General features: G+C 37.2%; 1 protein-coding gene and 1 long non-coding RNA gene across 2 annotated transcripts in view; one reads left to right on the top strand and one right to left on the bottom strand.

Moving 5' to 3' along the window:
• Window positions 1–20,815, top strand: part of LOC138814050 (uncharacterized) — an 89,134-nt gene extending 68,319 nt beyond the window's left edge. The window contains exons 4-5 of the long non-coding RNA XR_011367891.1: window positions 19,032–19,181; window positions 20,302–20,815. This is a non-coding gene — a long non-coding RNA (uncharacterized lncRNA). The remainder of the gene's footprint in view (window positions 1–19,031; window positions 19,182–20,301) is intronic.
• The window catches only part of LOC138814048 (Krueppel-like factor 12), a 708,935-nt gene that overhangs the window by 583,603 nt on the left and 104,332 nt on the right, over window positions 1–21,000 (bottom strand). The gene's annotated exons all lie outside the window — the stretch shown is intronic.

Here is a 21,000-nt window from a genome sequence, read left to right as displayed (position 1 = left end):
GACTCAAAGTGGTAGAGCACTAGCCTTGAGCAAAAAAGTTCAGGGATAGCACCCCGGCCCCAAGAACAAAAAGAAAAATAGATCTTGGCAATGATACTGACATAGGCTATATGGATAATGTGTGTGTTAAACTAATGGCATTACTTAAATTTCCATCCAGCTTTCCCAGGGGTCTTTGAATCTAGAAGGGCTTTATCATTATTTTTTTTGACACTATTGGTTTGAATAATGATATTTTCATCCACCCAAATTGGCATGGAAATTTCCATTTCATTCTGGTGTGTGTAGTGTGCTTGTTGCCTCTGTGTGTGTGTGTGTGTGTGTGTGTGTGTGTGTGTGTGTGTGTGTGTGTGTGTGTGTGGTACTGACTAATAATAGTGGTTGGTTTAGAGGGCTAACAGGATCTTTTGATTTGCCAATGTAGAACAGAGGTTGCAGGATATAGTTAAAAAACAACAACAAAACCCCCCCACCAGATTCTAGATATGCTATAATTGCTGTTGTTTTGGAGAAAGACACTAAATGCTTTTCGTCATCTCTTGAGTTGGTGACAAGTGTCCTGGAGTTCCTTTTCATTCTAAATTGTTTCATTCTCATTTTCATTGCAGACCGATAGGCTCTTATTTTTTTAAAGTAAATCACTTTCTTTTCTTTTTTTTTTCTTCCTTCTTTTCCTCCTCAAAGCAAAATGAAAAGGGGCAATTATACCCTTGGTGATTCTTAATTATCCCAATTAACTAAGTCAGTTTCTGGAGTCTGAGTTGAAAATAAAGCTTAGAATGCACCTTGGATAAATGAAATTTGTTAAGTCAACTGGAGCCTTTATTTTCTCAAGAAAATCTATCAGTCTGAAGATTGAGCTGCAGTCAGAGTATCTGGTACCCTCAAATTGGCCCAAAGTAAAAATAATGTGTTCTCTACAGAAACTCATCTTTAAATTAAAGGGAACAAAACCAAATCCAAACAAACAAAAACACAACCCTCCATATCAGATTTTGCTTGCTTTTTCTTTTTACCAGTCCAGAAGTCTTTAATTAAAAAAATTCCTATGATACCATAAATTCATAGGGTGTAGGTTCCTGCACCTCAAGTTCCTTCCCAGGGGTTCCCACATGGTTTTTCTGAGCAGGCTGAGATTCCACTGAATTTAGGGAGCCTTCTTATTGAGGGCCTTCTTTCTTTGGGGTATAAACTTCCTGCATGAGCATCAGGAAGTTACCTTTGGTTCTTAGACTGTTTAATGCATGTAATATGTACATTAATTCTCTTGACAACAATCTTGCTCTTATTTGATTTGTTTACAGCATTTTGGACAACGTTGTAGATCCTTCCAGCATTGCCATGGTAACCCTGAGGGATACTCACTTTTTAACATTTCCAGTCACACAGATTTGCATACCTGAAGCCAAAGGAACAACTCCATGTTTTCTGAAAAACCTAGAAAGCTCACAGCAGACCCTCCTTCTCCCCTTTTCCTTCATGTTCATTTTGGTGACCTTTTAGAAGATGGTGGTTCTTACCAAAAGGCTTACAGAGATTTTATGTAGTAAGCTTCCACCTTTCCCCAGTGTTCCTTTCTTATACATCAAAGTAAGAATGGTTTTTAACATTTTGTTCAAATTAGTCAGTGAGTATCAATATATGGAATAATTTTTACTAAGTACTGGCATGCAAAGCACTGTGCTGCTCCAATAGGGAAAATAAAACCTGGATTAAGTATACTTAGACGTATTTTTTTCCTTATAGAGGAGAGAAAATTGGAAAGATTCACTCCTTGTAGTTTCCTTGATAATGAAAGAAATTTACATTAAAAAACCCATTCTGGAAAATTTCAATACTAATAGTAAGAGGTGTTAAAAAGAAACACATTCATATCAAGTCACTGGATTAGAAGATAGCAAATATCCATTGATGCAAATAACAATGAAAGAAGTAGCAGCAAGAAAATTCAAATAGTTTGTTAGCTCCAGAGAGATACTCCCCAAAAGATTTAAAATCCCACTGCATAAAATTTATTTAGAGACTTCTAAAACAAAAGAATGCAGAAAAGTTCATTATGAAAGCCATCAAATCATTTTTACGCAAAAACAAATAGCAAAGGCCAGCCTACAATCTCTGTTTAGGAGGCCAGGCATTCAATAGATGAAAGGTATTATTTAATAGTGTGCAATGGAAAAATTCTCCCTATAGTTTCAGCAACCATGAGTGCGTATGAAAAATAGCAAAGCATTATATAATACTTAAATCAACAAATATATAGAAATGCAAGGGAAATGAAGAAAAAGTTGTGGGAGGCTGAGGAAAGCCCTCAAACTTTTTTCAGAAACACACAGCTACTTGCATGTGCTTACAGTCTTTGGAAGTGACATGGTCAATCCAGTTCCTGGCTAGGTCTGGAGAGAACAGGTTTAGCTGTTGAATTCAGGCTGGCTTATAACTTGCACAATGACATCAGCTTCAATTCTTTTACTGATATTGACATCTTAATTATTCCTCCCCACCTAAAACCTGTTTTGTCTTGGGTGCTACTTTTTTTGGGGGGGAGGGGGTCGGTCGTGGGGCCTGAACTCTGGGCCTGGGAGCTGTCCCTCAGCTCTTCAGCTCAAGTCTAGCGTCCTACCACTTGAGTCACAGCACCACTTCTGGCTTTTTTTCTGCTTATCTGGTGCTGAGGAATCGAACCTAGGGCCTCAGGCATGCAAGGCAAGCACTCTACCACTGAGGCAACTTCCCAGTCCCCTACAATACATTTAATTGTAACACAATTAATGCTAGCAAGCTGTCACCTTTTCTCTACTCATCTCTACAATGTATATACCAAGGCTGATTCCTTTAGGCTACTGTTGACCTAACCAATATTGGCCCTCACACTTTCTCTCTCCCTCTTTTTCTTTCTTTCTTCCTTCCTTTCCCTTCCTTCCTTCCTTTCTTCCTTCCTTCCTTCCTTCCTTCCTTCCTTCCTTCCTTCCTTCCTTCCTTCCTTCCTTCCTTCCTTCCTTATTTCTTTCCTTCTCTCTTTCTTTCCCTCTCTCTTTCTTTTCCTCTTTCTTTCTTTCCTTCTTTCTTTCTTTCTTTTTCTTTCTTTCCTTTCTTCTCTTCCTTCCTTTCTTTCTTTCTTTCTTGCTTGCTTACTTTCTTGCTTTCTTCCTTTTTCTTTCTTTTTTCCCTCCCTCCCTCCTTCCTTCCTTCCTTTTCTCTCTTCCTTTCTTTCTCTCTTTCTCTTTCTTTCGTTCTTCTTTCTTTTTCCCCGTCCCTCCCTCCCTCCCTCTCTTCCTCCCTCCTTCCTCCTTCCTTTCCTTCCTTCCTTCCTTCCTTCCTTCCTTCCTTCCTTCCTTCCTTCCTTCCTTCCTTCCTTCCTTCCTTCCTTCCTTCCTTCCTTTTCTTTTTGTGCTGATCCTGGGACTTGAACTCAAGGCCTGGGTGCTGTCCCTGAGTTTCTTTGCTCACAATTAGAACTCTACTGCTTGAGCTACAGCTCTCACACACTTCCAACTTGTGTGTGTGTGCGTGTATTGGTGGGGGGGAGAGATTAATTGGCGATAAAGAGTCTCACAGGCCACAGGCTTTCCTGCCCGGGCTGGCTTAAAAAAAAAATCCTCAGATCTCAGCCTGCTAAGTAGTTAGGATTACAGTTGTGAGCCACCAGTGCTCAGCCACCCTCTACACACTAGACTTAAAATTCGGATCACACCATCTTCTCTAGAAACTTTTTGGTTTTCTTTGCCTAAATTTTGGGATCAAAATTTAACTTAAACTATGGGTTATTCCTCTTCACAGCTTTCCATATCCTCATTTTTTCCCTAACCTTCCTACTGTTTAAAACGTTACTGCTAATAATTTTACTTTAATTTTATTTATCAACCTATTTTACTTATCAACCTAACCACCAGATACATTGACCACTGTGTTTTCACTTGATCTTTTTTCTTCATGAAATAGACAAATGTTACCTGTTCTTGTAATGCATTACAACTCTCCTGGACAAAAAAATTTTGACTCTGTGCTGTTCATATTCACTTTGAAATCACTTCACCAGCACATATACCACTGAGAAATATCACATTTCATATATGTTATTCAATCAGCATACATTGGATTGTTTTGTGTCTTTATGCAGAAAGCATGTGCTTCATAGTTAGTTGCCACTTTTTAAAAGGTTTGGCAATGTTTGTCTTTTAATTGAAATGTTCAGGCAATTTAAAAATAATTATAGAAGTATTTGTATTGTGTCTAGCATTCACCATTTGTTCCATCTGTCCTTTCAAATTTTATTTCTTCTTCACCCAATTCTTTGGTCCCATTTGCCTATTTTTCAGCATTCTATTTTGTCTATGTGGTTGGCTTAACATTATTTAATAGTTGCTCATGTGGTAACAAAATGTATCTTGAAGCCAGGTGCCAGTGGCTCACGCCTGTTATCCTAGCTACTCAGGAGGCTGAGATCTGAGGCTAGCAGTTCAAAGCAAGCCTGGATAGGAATGTCCATGAGACTCTTATCTTCAATAAACCACCAGAAAACCAGAAGTGGCACTGTGGCTCAAGTGGTAGAGCCCTTGCCTTGAGCTGAAGGGCTCTGGGACAGCGCCCAGGCCCAGAGTTCAAGCCCCACCACCATCTCCCCTCCCCCAAATGTATCAAGTGTATCACAGCCAACCCATAAATAATATCTCTTCTTATCTAATATAAAAACTGTACTACAGCACATATTTGACCACACCTACTGAGTTACTACAGGATCTAATTGGGTATTCCACATTGCATTCCTCCAATCGATGCTAATTCGTCCTGAGTTTGCATTTTGCTATGAGTTGGTTATGCCACAGAGACACCTCAGGCTGGGTTTGACTGATGTAATCCAGGGACTAGTTTGAGGAGCATTGCATTGGGGGCACCAGACATCAATATGCTTATTACAGGTTGCATTGTGATATTTTCCCCAAAATGTGGTCTACCAGGTTTCTTCAACATGAAGTTATTGTTTTCAGTTTTGTAATTAATTCCTTGGGAATAATACTTTGAAGCCATGTGAGTATAATTTTCCTGAGAATTTGGTTCTCTTGTTTAGTCATCATCACAGGTTTAGTTTGCAGCAGTTATTTCTGTGGCATTTGCCCAATAGTATTTGGTATTTCCCCCCTTCCTTCTGTATTTATGCATCAGAATTTCTCTGTGATCACAAACTATCCCATCTCTTGTTTATTTGCTTATTTGGTCATTAAAAATAACAGTATGGGATCATGAGTACTTATTTCATCTTATGGGATATTATTCAATATATTCATTATTTTGTGACTCATGCTATTTCAGTTTTGCTCCTTGATTTTGAAAATGTTTTCTCTAAGATTTGAGCAGTTTTTTTTCTTTTCTAACACCATGAGATAGTTTGCATCAGCCTTGGAATAAGTCTTTTCTACAGGTAGCCATTATTTCTTCTACTGGGGAATGGCCAATAGAAACCAAGAACTAAGCATGGAAAGCGCTGGCCTTATTCATTGAGGTATTATTTTGTCCTTCAAATGTCTCAGAAGACAGAACTTGAAAATACAAGCAAGCACAATCCCATCCACATGCATATCACATCTATTCCTGTATATATCTATCTGTATTAAAAGCTAGGTTTTCCTAACCAATAAGGTGGACTTAATTATACCCTTCTCCTTTTACTTAAGTGCAATTTCTTTCTTTGTCAGTGGGAAGCCTGGATCCCATTATCACACTATATTTACATATCTGCTCAGTCGCAGGAGACATGGATTCTTTATTGGAAGCAGATTTACTACATAGAGGACATTGTTTGTGAATGGTTTCTTATGAGTCTAGCCTTATATTCTCCAGACTAAATGCTGTCTTTCGAAGTCACTTAGGTTAGGTCTTTTCTTCCTCATCCCTTTCATTGTGGCCATGGTGCTCATCTGTGATACATTTAGCTCCATTTGTTACCATTTTGTATTCTGTTTTGTATTCTTTAACATCCCAATTGGTTTAGATTAACTGATTTTATGGGTATATGGGGCTTTCTTGTGTTTCTAATAATCAAAACTATGGCATAGAAAGGCACCAAGAGAAGGAGTATGTGGAAGGCATGATGACTGTTTGCATGTTTCTGCTGAAAATGTTTCTGGAGTTAGTTCTGAGTCAAGCTTGCTAGAATGGGGTTAACAAGTCAACCTTAGAAATTACAGTATTAGACTGGGAGCATGTGTTCATATTCTGTGAGTAATAAAACTTAAATTTCTTGGATCCAAATGTTTGCATTCCAGAGGAACTTTTTCCATGTTCTTTCTGAAGGAATCTGTTTATATTTCAAGTGAGGTGAGACCTAAAGCCCCGTACCAGTCATTTACTTTCCACAGTATGTAAACAACCAGGCAGCCAGTGACACTGCACCTGTGTCAGGAAGGGGCAGAGAACACCTGCTCTGCTCCACTCATACCACCACATTGTGAACTCTGGGTGTCTTCTCTCTCCTTCCACACAGAGGCCCGATGCAGAACATGAGACCTGGCTATGGCAAACTGGGAGAACAGGCTGAGAGGAGTTGATGTGATTATTGGTACCCATGATCTGGGTAGATCCATAAGCTTCTTGTTCACATCCAGATAATACAATTAAAATATATGTTAATTAGCATTGTGCAAGCTTTCTCCCTCTTTATCCCCAATTCTCCATTCCATTTTTCTGTTTTTTGTTGCTTCCTCTTCAGTTTCTTTTGTTAATGAATCTCCTTGGTTTCTGACTGTGCCTAGGTATTTATTTCATAAATGATGTGCACTGTTATATCCCTTTCTTTCCTTCTTATTTTAATACAATAGCATTCTTGAGACATAATTCAAATACAGTAATATTTCCACTCATTTGAAGCATATCCATAGGACTCCACAATTAATATGAGAATATTTTCATTACCTCCAAAAGGTACCCATTATCATCATTCCTCGTCTTCTACCTCCTCTGTCTAGACACTTAACTAATTTGTATCTTTGGTGTCTGACTGTGTAGTTAGCACAACATGTGCAAGGTTCATCTGTGCTGTAAATAGATCAGTATTTTATTCCTGTTTATGGTTAAGCAATATTTCATTGTATGGATAAAACTACATTTTTGTTTAAGCTTTCATTCTCTGTTGGACATTGTTATTGTTTATACTTTGGGGGTTACTCTAAGTAAAGATGGTATGAACATTTGTCTACAATGTTTTTGTACAACATTGTACGCCCAAGTTTCCATTTCTTTTGGATACACACTTAGTAGAATTTCTAGGTTACTTGACAACTTTGAATTTAACATTTTGAGGAACTGCTAGACTTTTTCCAAAGCAGTGGTACTATTTCCCATTCCTAATAGCAGAGTGGGGGTTCTAATTTTTCCATATTCTCACAAACTAGCTATTGTTTATCTTTCCCCTATAAGAACTCCAATATTTCCTTCTTTTTATATAAAATACAGAATTCTGCTTTCTTTTTCTTTTTTCTTCTTCTTTTTTTTTTTTTTGTCGGTCGTGGGCCTTGAACTCTGGGCTTGGGCACTGTCCCTCAGCTCTTAAGCTCAAGGCGAGCACTCTACCACTTTAGCTACAGCACCACTTCCAGTTTTCTGGTGGTTTATTGGAGATAGGAGTCTCATGGTCTTTCCTGCCTGGGCTGGCTTTGAACCGCCGTCCTCAGATTTCAGCCTCCTGAGTAGTTAGGATTACAGGCGTGAGCCACCATCGCCTGGCTTGCTTTCTTTTTCTACTTAGAAATATTCCCTGGAAATGGTGCCAAATTCCTTAACTAGATCTTCCTCCTGTTTAATTTTTTTTAATTTTTCATTTTTTATGGTCCTGGGGTTTGAATCTGCTCTGTTTGCTCCCTTGGCTGGTGATCTAACACTTGAGCATGTTTCCAGCCATGCTTTTTGCTGGTTATTTTGGAGACAGAGTCTAGGGCACTTGTCTACACATGCTAGCTTGGAATCATGATCCTTCAGATCTCAGCTCCCTGAGTAGGCAGGATTTCAGGTGTGAGCCACTAGCACCTGATCATCCTTTTTCTTTCTATAGCTGCACAATACTTCTTTGTGTATCATAATTTATTTAACCACTGTAATATTTATGACTATTTGCTTTATTCCCATTGTTTTACAAATAAAAACAATGCTGGTGAACATAAATAACTCTATGCATATATATTTTCATATTATTGGAAGAATATATGCCAAAAAGTGGAAGTGCTGGATCAAAAGGTAAGTGCATATTCAGTTTTGGTCACTATTACAAAAATTTTCTCCAAAATGTCTACAATGACACTTGTTCCCATAATCATTGTTTTAATTTCAGCTTCTCTAATTTAGTGAGTTTTTTTCATGTTTTCATTTTCTTATATTATTTTCAAAACTTTTTAATGAATTAACAACACTTACTCTTAAAGACATTAGTAAGTACAAAACTGTCCCTCACATTTATCATCTCTAGTACTCTACTGTCTGTGGATTCAAATTTCCATCTGCTATTGTTTTTCTCTCAGCTTGAAGAAGTTCCTTTAACACTTTTCTTAGCACAGGTCTGCTGGCAGCATGTTTTCTCAGCTTTTGTTTTTCTAAAAGTGTGTTTATTTTGCCTTCACTTTTTTGACAGATGTTTTTGCAAGATATAGAAACCTAGCCTGCTGGTTATTTTTTTCGACTACTTGGTGTGGGTCTGTCTTCTTGTCTTCTGCTTATTCCCTTCCCCCTTCCTCATTTCCTTCCTTCCTTCCTTCCTTCCTTCCTTCCTTCCTTCCTTCCTTCCTTCCTTCCTTCCTTCCTTCCTTCCTTCCTTCTTCCTTCCTTCTTTCCTTCCTTCCTTCCTTTCCTTCTTGCCTTCCTTCACTAAGGATTAAACTCAGGGCTTAGTGTTTGTTAAGCAAATGTTCTTGGCACTTGGATCATATCCCCAGTTCTTTTATTTTTCAGACAGAGTTTTTCCATGTTCATCCTGCCTGGACTTTGACTGTAGTTCTCCAGGCTCTGAATCCTCAGGAGCTAGGCTTACAGGTACGCATAACCATACTAGGGCCTGCCTCGTACCTTCTCTGAGATGTTTGCAGTCATTCTTTTTCCTTTGATTACCTAGAGCCTTGGGATTCAAAGTATGGAGTTGCTAGTTCAGTCAAAACACTGACTGAAATTCCAATAAATGATTTTTTTGTGAATCAAAGTGCTTTTAATGAGTACATACATATGTAATTGCATACATTCATTTGAAGTATTTTTATTCAGGCAAATTTAAGAATTTTTTTGTGCTGCTAGCTTGAATGGCTTTTAATTATCAGATGTAGTTCAAAACAAGCTAAAAGTCAAAACAGATGATCCTAGTTTATATTAAGACATCATTTCTTAACATTTTTCTTTCAAGGAATAATTAGGAAGTATTGTTTAATGGCACAGTGACATGTCTAAAGATCAAATTTAAAATAATTTGTATCCAAAGACTCATGGCAGCTTCTTGTGGTATCCTGAAGTATATTCTAGTTAGCTCTAAAATATGACTGATATTTCTATGTGCTTATATTTTAATATATCAGCTAGATTGTTGTAGTCTGTGTTTGATCAACTAAAGCCTATTTTCTAAGTTGTAGTAAGATAAATCTTACATTTATGTTTTAAGATGTATTATATTTTCAAGTTACCAAAAAGTTGAACACTGACTTCAAAAATTTACCCATCTATTTCCTTGAAGACTGTCTTAATGGCTAACACAAAAGGGAATTATATTTTCAGGTCTGCTTGACATAGCTTCAGAGATAACATACATGTGTATAAATTTATTTCTTAAGGAAAACATGACTATTTATAACTAACAGAAGGTACAACCAAGTGACTATTCACAACTAAGAGAAGATCATTTTTCATTAAAAATTATCCAAGAAATAATTTACTTTCAAGTACAATGGAATCTTTCTAATAGTCACATTGACAACTGGCTTAAGATAATGTCAACTTTGTGACCTAGGTTTTTAAATTTTGAAACACTAATTCAGTACAGGAAATTGAAACTGAGTGTTATAACTAATGTTATTAATCCATACAATGGCAAACTTTTAGCTTATTATTCCTTTTTATCCAGGTGCATAATTTTATCTTCATATCAGAAGTATTTTAGATAGTCACTAATAAAAATCATAGCAGAAATGAATATATCTACTAAGTAATTTGGAAGGGAAATGTCCTGGTTTTTGTTTTTGTTAAAAATTGAGGGTTTAACAGTGAGTGTAAATTTTGTCTTTGGAGAGATTTGTAAACTTTTCTCTTAATTCATAAGAGTTATAATAGATGACTAGTGTACTTAATTCCATTCAACTTAAAAATATTTATATTAAGATGACATATAGACTATCATGAGAATAGAAAAAGGAAATTTCTTGGCAGCTAGTCAATGACTTGGCATTAAACCAGGCATCAAAAAAGCTGACCAATCATAGATGGCTGCAGAAGAAATTTAACTTCTGAGATTTTTCTTTTCTTTTTCTGGGATTGATAAGATAGACAATGAATGGGCAAGGTCAAGAAAGAAAATTGTGCTTACTATTCATCTATAGAGGCTTGAAAATATCCTTTCCTAAATTCTATTTCAGAGGCTTTCTAACCAAGAGGAATGTACCTTACGTTGGATAGACTGATTATTCATCAGTTCCTTCAACCTAATAGTGAGCTGTAATGTTCTAGATTCTGAATTCTATATGGGCTGCCTTTTCTTCTAAGAATTGCAGTAGGGCCTTGTGGACAATATGCAAGGCAGTGTGGATACGATGAAGGGGACCCACTCCCTGTCAGGAGCGTATACATGAATCCAAATCATACAAACACACCTGTAAGGAGCAATAGAAGACCAGCTAGATTTTCAGTTGAAGAGCTATGACAGAAAATCATGGGTGAGGGACATGAAGACTGTGATGTACCGTATATCATTATAGACATTGATCTTGTCTGGTTACCTATCAATGGCACTCTATGTAATTAGAGTAATTACAACTCTTTATTGTGAATTCACTTCCATTGTTATCGCTGTTATTTCTTTTCTTTCATATTTTTCCAGTAGAGGGTCCAATGCTTGTTTGGCATATTGCTTGCTTGACTGGCACTCTACCATTTGGGCTACAACTCTACCCCTGCTTTTTGCAGATTGTTTTGGACATAGAGTCTTGAGGCCCTTCCTGCTTGGTCTGGCCTCAAACCTTCTGAGATCCTCTGGATCTCAGCTTCCTAAATAGCTATGATTGTAGATGTGACCCACTGGGGCCCAGCTCCTTTCCTATTTTTCCCTTTTTTCATAGCTGAAATGAACATTGTTCACCTGTGTTGGTGGACTCAACTTTATAAAAGGTCTTGGGTTTCTGTAGAAGAAAGACAGGTAAGGACTCAGGAGAGGGTACATCTGGATGATTATGGCTGTAAAATTTCTGCCAAGTGAAATTCTGAACTTTAAGCATGTGCTCTATTTTTCAAAAAGAGCTATTTATCATTACAGTTTATATTGTAACACTATCAGTCTTTGTAGCTTATGAACAAAACTGTCTCTGTAAAAATAGGTCAATTAAAGTAGACCAAAATGCAGCAGCAAATAATCAGAAGGAAAATATTTACTTGTGACGTTACCCTTAAAAATGTTGTGTAATATATTACGATTCCAATCATATGCTAAATCTTAACCTTAATGGTTTGAAGACAGCCAGGATAAAGTTAGTGACATACCCCCAAACAAGTTGGGTGTGATGGTCAATGCCTATAACCTCAGCCACATGGTGGTAGGTGTTAGTAGGAAGATCACTGTCCTATCAGAAAACATAAGCTACATATCCTATCCAAAAAAATAACTAAAGCAAAAAAGGTATTGGAGACATGTGTCAAGTATAAGAGTATTTTCCTAACAAGTGTAAGGGTTCAAAATTTAATACCATTAAAAAAATTGACTACAACAAAGTTGCTTTGTGTAGTTTGTTTCTATGAGATATTCTAATTTTTATTTTAATGGAAATACTGATAAATCACACATCCTATAATATTGCCATATTTTGTTATTATTTGCTTGGTTTTCTATTCACAAACCTTGCTATTATAAAGAATATATAGAAATCTTTAAAGAAAATATTTTCTACTTTTTAATTTTTACTTTGTATGCTGATCCTGGGGCTTGAACTCAGGCCCTGAACACTGTCCCTGGGCTGTTTTGCTCAATGGTAGTGCTCTACCACTTGAGCCACAGCTCTACTTTCAGCTCTTTTTGGTCATTAATTAGAGATGAGAGTCTCATGAACTTTCCTGCCCAGGTTGGCTTTGAACTTGGATCATCAGATCTCAGCCTTCCAAGTAGTTGTATTACAGGCATGAGCTACCATACCTGGATTAAATAAATCCTTTTATGTTAAAATAATAGTAGCATTTTGTTGATAAAATCCAGTCATATCCATTTGTATAAAACATAAAGAACATCAGAAAGGAAGAAAAATGTCACCAGAACAACTTCTGACATTTCAATATTTTCTGTGTGTATTTTATGTATTTCAAACCAAACTGCAGATGGTATTTTTGCTTGCCTTTTCTCTCTTTATGTCTTTACAAACTCTGGAATGGAGTGAGTAGTTGGGATTTAGTCACCAGTGAATGCATGGAAGAGAAACAGAGCCTAAAGCTGTGGAAGGAATACAGAGAGAAATCCACATGAAGTCAGGTGGAAGAAGGTTTGTTTAGCAGAGGGTGTGGAACAGAGCAGCTGGGTTGGGTACCTCATGGGAAGGGGCAGGGAGATTGCAAACATGATTTGAGATATAGCTCAAGGCTTTTTGTCTGGCAGTGTCATTAGTTGGACACATCTTTTGAAGGTCAGGGAAGAGGAGATGTGGTGTGAAGGACCTGTGGCTTTATGGGCAACTGTTCCAGTGTTTTGCAGTATGAGACTGAACCATCATTGCAGAGGTGTACAAAAAGTGGGTCAATTATTTTGGCATGTGGTGATAGATTCTGTTCATCTGTTTTATCACATGATAAAGCTACTTCCTTTCATCCCAGTGCACTGGAGTAGTGTCAGGATCTTTATTATAAGACAGAACAATTGTGACTCACTTTCACATAGTCAGGGATTCATAATGATTTTTCTTTTTTCTTTTTGCCAGTCCTGGGGCTTGAACTCAGGGCCTGGGCACTTCCTGAGCTTCTTTTGTTCAAGGCTAGCATGCTACCACTTGAGCCACAGCACCACTTCTGGCTTTTTCTGTGTATGTAGTACTGAGGAATTGAACCCAGGACTTCATGCATGCTAGGCCAGCACTCTACCACAAAGTCACATTCCCAGCCCAATAATGATATTTTGGTAAAGCACAGATGACATGTGGGACCTCCAGGGTCCCATAAAATTATAACTTTGATTTAAAATATTTTAGGTTTTGTTTTCTCAGGCCAATTATCTTCTCCCATAATAACTCTGATAACAAATTTTGATTTGATATTGATACACACATACAATTTTGTATCCACAAGGAGTTTAGTAGAGGAATTGTATGTCTACAATGAATGCCTTCTCTTCTTTGTTCTTTAAAATGTAGAGCCCTTGAACTTAATCTATAGGACAAGATTCAAGTTTCTTGTTATTGTTTTCAATGCCAGATATTGAATCCAAAATCTTACAGATACTAGGCAAGTCCTATACCTCTGGGCTGCTCTAGCCCTAAAATGAGGTCCCTAATAAGAATTACTGAATGGGAAAATATATACCTATATGTGTACATTTTGGGTTGATTATCTGTGTGTTTAAAAAGTGAAGACTCAAGCATAGGAATATAATACACATTTTTCTTTTCATTAAGGCTTTTTTTGTTTTTGTTTTTTGTTTTTTTTTTCTGGTTGTGGGTCCTGAACTCTGGGCCTGAGCACTGTCCCTCATCTCTTCAGCTCAAGGCTAGTGCTCTACCACTTGAGCCACAGTACCACTTCTGGCTTTTTCTGCTTATGTGGTGCTGAGGAATTAAACCCAGGGCCTCATGCATGTGAGGCAAGCACTCTACCACTGAGCCACCTTCCTAGCCCCACTAAAGCTTATATAAAAGGAGTAAAAATTTAATCGTTGATGGTGTCAAACAGTGGAAGTATATTTTCACAACTATGAACCGCTAGTCGAAGTATATCCTTTGGTGTGACACTTTGAATTGCACTTTAGGAGAACATTTAAAAATCAGCAAATATTGGCAGCTTCCCTTGATCACATGGAGAACAATAAGCAAAAATTTTATTTTCCTCCAGAGCCTTCCTCATGATTAAGCAAGGTAGGTTTATCCAGAGTTCCTGAAGTAAGATATCCAATTGGGTGCACTCACTAACTCATCAGAAAATACAGAGAGGCAGGACATGGAGGTGGAGGTTTAACGGTGGAAAACTTTAGCCACTAATGTAACAGATGGCAGAAACTATGACAGTCTAAGTTTCATTCCTTCAGCATCTTGCAATTACTGCACTACAACTAAACATATATAATATCTCGTACATAAGAGTTTTGTTTGGCTAAATTGTATTCAGGAAGATAAGTGAGTGGCTTATTCTTCATTCTGCTCAACATTTCCGTCCACCCCTCTCTTTCTCTTTCTTTCTTTTTCTTTTTTTCTTTCTTTCTTTTTCTTTTTTATTTCTCTTTCTTTCTTTCTTTCTTTCTTTCTTTCTTTCTTTCTTTCTTTCTTTCTTTCTTTCTTTCTTTCTTTCTTTCTTTCTTTCTTTCTTTCCTTTCTCCCTTTCCCTCCCTCCCTCCCTCCCTTTCTCCCTCCCTCCCTCCCTCCCTCTCCCTCCCTCCCTCCCTCCCTCCCTCCTTTCCTTCCTTCCTTCCTTCCTTCCTTCCTTCCTTCCTTCCTTTCTTTCCCTCCCTCTCTCCCTTCCTTCTTTGGCAAACAGAATGTGTTTTTTTTTTTTGAAAGTTAAAAAGAAAGCTGTGCAACAAAGTAGCAAGACTTTCTATCTGGAGGGGGATCCAAAAGTGACCACCCAACATTTTCAAGCCAATAAATATCCTGCTGAAACCTTAGAGTAACTACTGGTTTATATTCTGTTTTAAAATTTTATGATACTGAAAATGAATTAAAATAGCTTCCCAGGTATCCACTCAAAATTCTGTTTGTTTATGCTTTATACTTTTTAATAATTCCTAGCGCAGTCCTAGAAATGTTGCTCTTAATACTGGACATTAACTCCCCTGTTTCTCACCTCTACAATAAATTAATAAAATAAAGCAAAAAACAAAACAACAATAACAAACAAATAAACAAGAATACTGGCCATTCGCCCAGATAGCTCCTTCTCTAGGTGAATGCTGATCTAGGGAAAGTTATATTCAGTTATGAAGCAGGCGAGACACAGGAAAAAAGTGAACCCAAAATGTGAGAACAGTATTACAAGTTTCACAGAGGTTTAGGGGTGCTAGAAAGAAACCCATAAAAAGTCCAGAGGTGGTGAAGAGCTCAACCAGTGAGTGGAAAGAGAACAAAAAAGGAGGAAGAGAGAGAGAGACAGAGAGAGAGAGAGAGAGAGAGAGAGACAGAGACAGAGACAGAGACAGAGACAGAGACAGACAGACAGACAGAGAGACAAATAGGGAGCTAGAGAGAGAGAGACAGAAAGTAGGAGTTTGTCTTCATGAAGGTCCATAGGTCTTACCTTTTCTGTATTTAGTAGGGATTGTGGATTGGTGAGTTGAAAAACAATTCATGCGGAGAGAATTTATGGACATAAGCTGGGCTTGGAGTCACTGGGTGAGGGAGGCCGTGTCATAGGCACACAAGGAGGGGTGAAAGGTCAAAGGTGAAAGAATCTCATTGGATTTTGAAACTCATGAGTAGCAACTGTATGAAGGAAATTTACAGTGTAAGACTAGGCAGCACTTCCCTATTTCAGTTAATCAATGCAAAGGGCTTTCAGTCATCATGGTTTGTTTTCTCACACTTGCATATTAGAATAATTTTCCAATAGGCTACACAAGAAATACTGGGCGTGGTGGTGTAAGCCTATGATCTCAGCACCTGTAGGTAAAATCAGACAAGTTCAAGGCCAGCATCTAGGGCTGACTCAAAAAAAGAAAAAGAAGATTTTTCAAGAAACGTTTCTCAGGGAAGATAGCTAGTTTCCCCAATCATAGAAAACTTGCTATGCTTCTCCATTCTCAGTACTTGATGAGCATAAGCAGATATATTTTTTTCAGTACTCGAGTCAAAATTCTTGGAGCATCTTTTTAGTTGCTAATATTTCATATTTTATTTATTTACTAATTATATATATAATTGTAAAGATACTGTACAGAGGGGTTACAGTTACATGAGCAAAGTAATGACTCTATTTCCTTTGTTTTTCTCCCACCATCCCTTCCCTCCTCACCTCCCCAACTCCTCTCTCCCCTCCTCCCTTGAAGTTGTAAAGTTCGTTTTCAATATAGTGCCTTGTACATCTCATTGTTACAATGGGTCAGCCTGCATCCTTATTTCAGCATTTTGTTATTTCCCTTCCCCTCCCTAAATTAGACAAATGTATATACAAGATGCAGGGCACTGGAATCAAATATAGTGAAAACAGGGGTTATACCATGGGGGAAGAACATACAAAAGAAACAAAAAAAATCATATAGTACATGGTAAGTACATTAAAAACAACAGCAAGAAAGATAAAACCTCTTGTGTCCCTATCTTGGGGTTGATTTCGTTTAGCATCATTTTATATGATCAAATGTACATAGCTTTTGACCTTTTCTGCTTGTCTTAGACATACACTAGTTACTTCAGATAAGGAAAACCATTTCACATTTTCTTATGCTTCTAAAAAAGAAGAGGAGGAGGGGGAAGAGAGGGAGGAGGAGGAGGGGAGGGGGAGGAGGAAGGGGAGGAGGGGGAGGAGGGGGAGGAGGAGGAGGATGAGGAAAGAGGAGGAGGAGGAAGGAGGAGGAGGAGGAAGGAGGAGGAAGGAGGAGGAGGAGGCCAAACCCTAGTCTTAGTTTGTCGGGAAGAAATCATAAGCTTGACATTAAAGAGACAGGAATGGACAAGAAGGCAGTCTATTATAAAAAGAGGACTCACGCCAGCCTAAAAGTAATGTTTTCTTCTTTAGGCAAGTAACTGACTATTCACAGAGATATATCTCCCTCTGTCTCCACAAGCCTGACTTTTAGCCTGAACAGTGAATTCTCTTATAATTAACTTCTTTTATGTACATGTGAAATTAAAAGTCAGGTCTGCAATGAACTCAAGGACTCTGGGTCCTGGCCTCTCTTCTATGCATTATGAGCTATCATGCCAGGGCAGAGAACACGAGGGACGATTTATTAACACCTGCCTTCATCTATCTTATTATTATTTGGAAGTCAGTGCGAAGGAGTCACTTTAAGTTTTGTAGGATGTAATCTGGCACACGTAAATAAGGCAGATTTCCTGAAACAGAATCATACAAGTGGTAGATTGTGGTCAAAGAGCAGATGTTTTGTGGTGTCAGGCTGAATATTGATGATCTTACTTTTAGCCAGTCAGGGAAAAGACAACACAACACAAATTATTTGGATATTTGGATAATTTTGTCCTTAGTTTAGTAAGGTGTTGAAACCTTTATAAATAAATAAAGTAGAATTTATTTTTTTCTGGTAAAAGGAAAGAAAGAAACTTAATATAAGACTGAAATAGAAAAATATCTATAATATATTCCAGAGATTTTGATTACCAAGAACAAAATGACTTGTAACAATGAGGCAAGACATTGTGTTAGATACTTGTATTTCCATGAACATTGTACATGTTTCCCCAGCTTCTTGCTAATTTGAATCTTTGACCCATCTTCAAAGAGTTGTATCATTAGAAGTTTTCTTATTTGAAGGAAATGTAATTTGGTACCCACTGTATGAAGTCCATAGTCCTCAGAAGTAAGCAGTACCACAGAGAGAGCTAAACCAACAGTTTTTGAGCATGTACAACTTGTAGACCGCTTTTATAGTACGTTAATTTCTGTCTTTCTCCAACATGTTTTTATTTTCCGGTTTCATCATGTACAACCCCTACTATCAGATTCTGCAAATTGACCAGTTTTTCTTCATTCACTGATTCCTGAATTGATAATGATTATGTCAAACCTGGGAAAAAATAAGTATAAATTTGATCGACCAATGGTACAATTTACTTGTAAAGCAGTTCAATGAACACACACATGATTCTAAGTGAAAAACAGATGCACTAAAAGTTTTGCCATTCTCTTTCCTCTGGTCCATGTTCCTGTGCTTGCTTCATTAATGCTTGGTGAGTAAAACTGATTGACAGGGAAAGCAATGCAAATGCAAACATCTGAGTCCACAAAAGGGCAGAAAGGAACGATAGCTCTATAAATCCTGTATTAGTTAAATCCTTACTCCTATATATATATTTTTTCTTTTTTTTTCTTTTTTTCTTTTATTTTTCCTTACTCCTATATTGAGAATCACCCACAGAAATGTAATTTTGTCCTTAGAAATATTTTACTATTGCCTTACAATTGTCAAAATTATTTTTAATGATATAGAATAAACATTAATTATCTACAGGCTATGTATGAAAAAGAATGTGATATATAGCACATGTACCAGCAGGCCAATTATTCTTTGAGCTTAACTTTCTACCACCATTAATAGAAAGCCAGCCACATTTTCTTAATTGACTCCTGAATATGTTAAGAGAGTAGAGTTATGATCCTTTACATATTTATTAATTCTATGTTTTCCTATTTATCTTGAAACATTAACTTTGATAAAGGCAGAACTTGACTTGATTTACTTTTTTACATTCATAAGAATAATTTATGTCTCAATTTATTATTTTCATAGGGTCTCTAGTATTATTGGTTTTATCATGCAAAAAAGGTAGATGTAGGTTATTTTCAGATCTGCTCTTTATTTTAAATTGACTCAAATGTCAATGGCTTGAAATACTAAATCAATCTTGTCAAATAAATCCAGTTCTTTAAACGGCTATTATACAGACTATTCTCTGTCATCATTGTTTTCATTATAAATAAAAGCATGCATTATATCATTATAGCTCTTGATGAACATCGTGATACTAAATACATTCTACTTGATGGATATTGGCAAAAGAGATCATCTGAGTGAGGAAGTAGAACATTATGTGGAATCTTTATATTTTTATTGGAACGACCATCATCTTGCTTTCTAACCAGAAAATTTCAGAGTAAGTATGGGAGCATTCGTCATTCTGGAATAGGACAGGTCATAATTGGTCAAAAAATAATTTTACTGGGGCTGGGAATGTGGCTCAGTGGTAGAGTGCTTGCCTCGCTTGCATGAGGTCCTGGGTTTGATTCCTCAGCACTACATAAGCAGAAAAAGCCAGAAGTGGCTCTGTGGCTCAAGTGGTAGAGCCCTAGTCATAAGCTGAAGAGCTGAGAGACAGTACCCAGGTCCAGAGTTTAGGCCCCATGACTGACCAAAAAAAAAAAAAAAGAATAATTTTGCTAATGATGGAAAGAAAAGTAGAAGAAAGATCAACATTTCAATGCCTGACCAGATCTATGGAGGTAACTGGGCCAGCCAGAGAAGTCTTTGTTCTGTGATGATTCTTCAATCACAAGCATGTTGGCATGACTATTTTCTAATGCACAGCCTGACCTTCTTTCAACCAATGAGAAATGGGTCTATGCATGTATTAGCATCTTTTATTTTCTTACTAATGAGATTTAAAAATCAAATCTTGCCTCTGTGTAATGCACAGTGCTTCCCAATCTTTACTGCTGTCATGAGTATTCAAAAAAACTTGGAAAAAATATATGTACCTCTTCCTGAAAAAGAGCAACAGACATATATACACGTCATACTTTGTAAACAATTTGAAAGGGTTTACACTCTGCCTGGCATGAAGCTCTGATTCTCCTTGGGGCTATTCTCAGCTAAGAATTTCCCAACACAAGAGAAACAGGAAATTGCTTTTATTGGTGTGGTCCATGTGTCAGACATTATAATAAGCACTTTATATGCACTATCTTATTTAATCTTTACAATAACCCTGAGAGGCAGTTTTATTGTCCCCATTTTTCAAATGAGTTAGTGAGCATCAGTGACTTGCTCATGGTTAACTCCCAAGCGAAGACCTCAAAATACTATTAGTGTCTTTATCAACATTTATCACTACCTCCTTCCATTTTTCTTTTTTTTTTTCTTTTTCTGTTTTTCACCTTGTGAAACTAGTATTTCAGATAGATCAGCACAGATCCAAGTTCTTAGCTCTTCAGGTTCTTCCTTGGTTTTCCCTCCTTCCAACCTCAGCTTATCTTTATTCGTCTCCATCTTCCCAGCTGTGAGCTTCTCCAAGGCTCCATGGAGGCCCCAGCCCATGCTATCACTACTGGCAGCAGCTGTCTGGACTCTGCATCTCCTGACCTACCATCCCTATGTCATCTACCGTACCCCCATCAATTACCCCCACAGGTTTACCTCCCCTTCTGTTCCTAAGCCAATACTAACTGAATCAAGAAGTGGATCATGGTGTCATGAATCTGGGAATTAAATTATTTTAACAAGACTTCTAACAGCTGGGTCCCTTAATGTCTTTTCTACCTATTGTATTGAGATTGAGAAGCTGATGTGTCTAGTATACAATCTTTTTGGGTCTCTATGTTTTTCATTTGATAGTCTGTGAACATTTTCACTCTCTGGATAATTAAATAAATAAATGAAAATTTTTTTGAGAGTTAAAACTTAATTGAATAAATTAGAGCAGAGACAAGCAAAATCCTAGGTGGGGTAAAGAATGGTCTCCCTGCTAACAAAATTTGAATTTAACTCTCTTGTCTGTATTACTTTATTTAAACAAAGATGGTATGTATCAAAATAAGTATTGAAAGTACAAATAAAGGGGAATTGCAAAGAGATAAATATGAACTATTTTACTCTAATGATAGACATGGGAATATATATCTCTAAATATATGTGTAGTCGGAGGGGGGGGGGCTGGTGTATGTGTTAGTTTGATCCTCAGATCTCATCCTCCCTAG

The sequence above is a fragment of the Dipodomys merriami genome, unplaced genomic scaffold, assembly GCF_024711535.1.
Source record: "Dipodomys merriami isolate MVZ:Mamm:240054 unplaced genomic scaffold, mDipMer1.0.p SCAF_6, whole genome shotgun sequence".
In the NCBI taxonomy this organism is placed as follows: Eukaryota; Metazoa; Chordata; class Mammalia; order Rodentia; family Heteromyidae; genus Dipodomys; species Dipodomys merriami.
The sequence above is the reverse complement of the archived record's forward strand: the minus strand, read 5'-3'. Positions and strand labels throughout refer to the sequence as shown.